This window comes from Mastomys coucha, unplaced genomic scaffold (assembly GCF_008632895.1).
Source record: "Mastomys coucha isolate ucsf_1 unplaced genomic scaffold, UCSF_Mcou_1 pScaffold15, whole genome shotgun sequence".
In the NCBI taxonomy this organism is placed as follows: Eukaryota; Metazoa; Chordata; class Mammalia; order Rodentia; family Muridae; genus Mastomys; species Mastomys coucha.
In genome coordinates this window covers 79371998-79377485 of record NW_022196897.1, presented here as the reverse complement: position 1 = coordinate 79377485, position 5488 = coordinate 79371998, and the positions used below count along the sequence as shown (strand labels likewise).

General features: G+C 47.9%; 1 protein-coding gene across 1 annotated transcript in view; it reads left to right on the top strand.

Annotated features, from left to right (window-relative positions):
* The window catches only part of Tspan18 (tetraspanin 18), a 134316-nt gene that overhangs the window by 25645 nt on the left and 103183 nt on the right, over window positions 1-5488 (top strand). The window lies entirely within an intron of this gene.

Below are 5488 nucleotides of genomic sequence, written 5' to 3'. Positions count from 1 at the left end.
TTTCTAAAACTAGAAGGAGAGTAAGTAACATCTTCTCACACTATATGGGGAGAAGTGAGGTGAGGAATATTCTAGAAGTATCCTACACTGTTCCTTGTGTGAGCCCCTCTGTTGCTTTCCCCGTGCCAGAGGTTGTTGTCATCAGGGAATGGTATAGGCACACAGATTTGCTTTAACATATTCTATCTAGCTGCCCTGCTGTCTGTGGCTGGCCCACACTCGTCCGCCTTCCTCTTTCCCGATTCAGTTCTTTAGCTGTCTTTTTGCACTGTGTAGCAGGCTGCCTATGGGTTATTCTGGCTGTGATCTAAGACTGGTTGGCTAGGAAAAGCTGGGATCAGCTTAGGTTCAAGTGGGCAGTGGTCTTTTGGGCATTTCTAGCCTGCAGTTTTCAAGCTCTGAAACCTCCAGCAGTAACTTCAGCCTTGATCCCAACAGGAGGCATATATATACATACACATACATATGCCCAGCTTCCTTTATCAGAGGCCTGGAGCTGCTGGTAGAGAGCTTGCCTCCCCAGGACAATTTTTCACTCATACATCTCTTCGAACACCACAAGCGGCAGGAGTCATCACTGGGTGACTTTCCAGAGGGAGTCAGGAAGCCTGGCAGTTAAGCTTGGGCCCTCCTGTAAACATACAAACAACATAAAATGGCCTCAGATTAACAGTTAGAGGTTAGGGGCTGCACCTCCCTACCTTGTGATGGTGCCTAGCTGTATATAGCAAGTGAACGACATCTTCCTCATCTGTGAGGAAGACAAATAGCATGAACCTCTTTGGACCCGGGTGATACACATATTCCTGGGTCATCCTGTTCTACCCTCTAAGCCTCTAACCACCAGTGAACCCCAGCACTCTTATCCGGTGTCCTGAGGGATGGCCAGAGGGAGTCACCTGTTCTACTTGCTTAGAACAATGACAACCCTCTTGGGGTCCTGCAGCCTCTCAGAGGACCTTCCTAAATATACCCAGGCTTCCGGATATGAGCGTGGGTGTTTATCACCGAAGAGTGATGCTGCCCAGGAGACACATACCTTTTCCTGTGCTTGGTCTAAAAATGGCTGGGAGAGGGGTCTGGCTTGTGTCAGTGAACGCTCAGTTCTGAAGTCCTGGGGCTCAAGGCCATCAGGGTCTGAGCTGCTTTTCCCAGCTTCTACTCCAAGCTGACAAAGCTCTCCCAGTCACCCTTCCTGAGCCCTGTCAGCAGGCAACTGTTGATTGTACCAACGCCCAAAAGCCAGCTTCATGAATCTCCCTCCTATGGGTGGGGCCATTTGAGCTTCAGAGAAACGATGACCTGCTCCAGGGTCTGTGTCTACCAAGAGGTTAGGAGAGAGCTCAGCACAGGCTTCCTGACCCTGAAACTGTTTGCTGAACATGCAAAGGCACACCTTCCATGCATGGTGACACCCTTCCCTAATTCTCTACTCAGCTTTGTACAATGTGCACAGGACAGGACAGAGGAGGTTCCCAGTCAGGCACCTACAATCCCAGCAGTTGGGGAGACTGAGGCAAGATCAAGAGAGGCCAGACTTGGCTACACAATGAGACCTTGTATGTGAAGATTATACACACACACACACACATACACACACACGTGATATTGAGATACAGTGATTCTCATATCCTGGTGGAATTCCAACTTCTGCTCTGTGTGTTTTCAAGGTGCAAAGGGAATCTGCTGTGCTGAGGCAATGGCCTCAGTCCATTCTCGAGCCCATGAAGATGCCCATGAGCATCTCTACTTTCAGGGCAATGACTGTGATGATGGAGAACCAGTGTCCCCAAAAGATGACATCATTGTCTCGCTGCCATTTCCAAAGACAGCCTGACCCGAGGCCTCCAGGCAGAACATAACTCCATGAGCCATCTTCCAGCTCACACCTTCTATAGCTTTCTCCTGGCTCTGTGCCTGAGATCATGTGCTGAGGGCCCTCCTCCTCGCTCACCTCAGTAGACCCCAGAACTTTCTAGCTTTAGGCTGATCCTGTGAGTACCTGCAGCTCACAATAACCCCTACCATTTCTTCCCCTTTTAAAGGCTTCCAACCCAGATCTGTGCCCTCTTCCCTTTACAAGTGCAGAGTTGCTGCTTTGCTTTATGTATTTTTAGAATTATTTTACTTTGAGTGTACTAGTGTTCTTTTCTTGCATGCATGCATCACATGTGTGCCTAGCACCTCTAGAAGTCAGGCAAGGGCATCAGGTCCCCCTGACTGTAAACCACCAACTGAGTGCTAGAAACTAAGCCCTCATCCCCCATGAAACCAATAGGTGTTCTTAACCACCAAGCTATCTCTCCAGCCTCTCAAGTTCAGCTTTAAGTCTACACAGAAAAGGTTCACTGGGGGTGGGGGGTTGTGGCGCACACACTGTGTTCCCTACTGGAGACAAGGTCAGAGGACCTTCTGTCTGGGAGCCTGCAGATCCCTGGCTTGGTTGTCATGGAGCCAGGCAGAGAGGCCTGCTTGCTCACTGGGGTCTCCATTCCAGGACATTTTGGAGAGATAATAATGTCTTCATTTCCCCGGCGAGCAAATTGATTCTCTGTGTCACGCAGCAATGGTGAGCAGACACTGCCCGGAGAAGTTGTTACTGTTTAATAATGATGCAAATCCAAGCTGTGAATCGCAGCTGGAGAAGGACTTCAGCCGCAGACTGAGTCAGATGACGACAGCATCAAGGGCCCTGTTGGCATCAGAGAAGGGTAGTGACAGGGCTTAGGTCACACAGCAAGCAGCAGTGGAACCAGACCTCACTCTCCGTCCTCTGGCTTGCTTTGTAACCCAGCTGCCTCTTTTCTTGGTGAAAAGATAAAATAGAACATCGTCTTAGACAGCCTGCAAACGAAGGAAGAAGCCTGGCCCCCAATGTAATGGTGCAAACCGTTATCTTTGTCATTTGTCCCCTTCCCCAAGAGCTGCTGACTACAGGGCAAGGGAGTGACCCACCCCATGTTGCAAAGGAAGGCGACGTGGGATTAAGTAAGGAGACTCTCTCTGGAACCTGAAGCTTTCTTTAGTTCATCTTTTTTTTCAAAACATATATTACGTTTTCAGGTTCATAGTAATTGGAGGTGAGGAGCATTCTGATATGCCCCCCCATCCCCACAGACACAGCTGCCCACCGAGAACGTTCCTCACTGAGACTGTGTCATTGTCACCGAATGTACACCACATGTGCACACCACAGTGTCACTGCCACAGTCTGAAGCCTATGTGGGGATCACTCACAGCTGCTCCATGTGTTCTGATAGATGAAAGCAAACATAGCACACGTCTCCTATCGAAGTGTCCAGAGACAATTTCACTTCCCTAGAGGTGTTGAAGCCCCACCGGATTATTCCTCCCTTCCCCCTAGTCAGAGCATCCACGTGGGTTTTCATGTTTCCACAGCGCTGCCTTTTCCAGGGCGTCTCATGACTCAGATCAGTATAGGTAGATTGCTGAGTCCCAAGCCTGCCATTGAATCTGCATCTTCCCGTGACTAGAGGGCTCACCTCTTTCCTTTGTTTCCTTCCTTTCTAAGACAAAGTCTCACTCACCATGTAGCCCTGGCTGGCTTCCACCTGGCTATTCCCCTGCCTCAGCTTACTAAGCACTGGAGGTACAGGTATGACCACGGTGCTGGACAAGGTTATCTAGGGGTTTTATGCCTTTCTTTACAAATTATATAGTTTCATATTTTACATTTAGGTGCATGCTTCATAACTTTTATAAATGATGGTGAGCTTTTATCTAGAGGATAGTGATGATGATGTTGATGGTAGTGGTAATGATAATGGTGATGGTAATGATGATGATGGTTATGGTGATGGTGGTGATGATGATGATGGTGTAAGTGCTGGTGACCTTGGTGGCGATGATTTATGTGTTCTAGTTTCCCCAGCACTACTTGTTGAATAGACTCTTCTTCATCGTGTCACCTTTGCTTCTCTGTCACAGATCAACTGACAGGATTTATGAGGTCTGTGTCTGCACTCAAGTCTGTTCCATGAACAATTTTGTCAGCCCTACATGGTCACGATTACTCTAGTAGTGCAGTATGGTATGCCCTAACCTCAGTAGCTTCTATCCCCCAGTCTCTGTTCCTTCACCCTGGGTTGGTTATCCTGGTTAATTGGGGTTTGGTTTTGCCTACCTATGTAGCCCTGTAGTTGGTTCAGTTAGTTATTATCCACAGATGTCTTGAGAGATGTTGAGCAGATCCTGCTGAGTCCGGAGTTCCAGTTGGGAACCCCTGGTGAGTGGACAGGAGTGAGACCTCCCACCCATGCACGTACACAGTCTTTCTTTGGCTTGGTCTTCCTTTGATTCTCTTCACCTGAGATTTGTGTTTTTACAGATTGGTCTTGTACAAACCTTGAGTATTCCTTTTGTTTGGGTCTTAGTAGAAATGGTTGTCTGCTCTTTAAAAATGTACTTTATTCTTAAGTATATGAATGTGTCTAGGTATGTGCACACTAGTGAGGATGCCATTGAAGGCCAGAGGCATTGAGTCTACTGTAGGTGGAATGAGCTGCAGTTGTGAGCTGCTTCACATGGGTACTGGGGACCAAACTCAGATGTTCCAAAGGAGCAGTGCATGTCCTCAAGCTGAGCCATCCCTCCAGCTTTGTTTTTTAATTTCAAATTTCATATGCTTATTGCTACATGAGAAAGCAGTTGGTTCAGCAGTAGAACGATACCTAGGTGTGTTGAGCAGGGTTTCTGGAAAGAACAGAAACAAGAATCAACAGAGTATGTATGTGTGTGCGTGAGTGTGTGTATGCGCATGAGCATGTGTGTGAGTGAGAGAGAGAAAGAGAGTCCCAGGTCATGAAGTCCTGTGATCTTTTCTCAGAGTCTTAGTCCATTTTGTGCTACTACAAGATACTCAAGGGTATACGATTTAAAAAGAACAGCTCCCTGCCGCCTCCTGAGCCGAGGCTGGGGAGCCCTGCCTCCGCTTTCCAAGTGCTGGGATAAATGGTGTGTGCTTTCATGTCTCGATACAGAGATGCATATGTATGTGCACATATGCATTATGAATACATGAGGCATGTGTGCACGAGTGTGCCAGGCCTTGCAGGGCAGAGGTCAGAAGCTTCTAGAACTGAGTCTCAACTTCTACTCTGGTTGTCAGGGATTGAACTCAAGTTGTCAGGCTTGAATTGTAACCTTCTTCCAAGCTGAGCCATCCCACTGGCCCATAAGACCTTCAAGGAAAGAAAGAATGAAGAAAGGCAAGCAGACAGGCTAAACTGGATAGACCATCTTTGGAAGTGTTCATACATACTGTTAAAACCCACAGCAATTACTTAGGCCCTAGTAGTTTGCAGCTGTCGCTCAGACCCTGTGAGATCACAGCAGCCACTCAGACAGACCCTGTGAGATTACAGCAGCCACTCAGACAGACCCTGTCAGATTATAGCAGTCACTCAGACAGACCCTGTGAGATTACTGCAGCCACTCAGACAGACCCTGTGAGATTACAGCATTCACT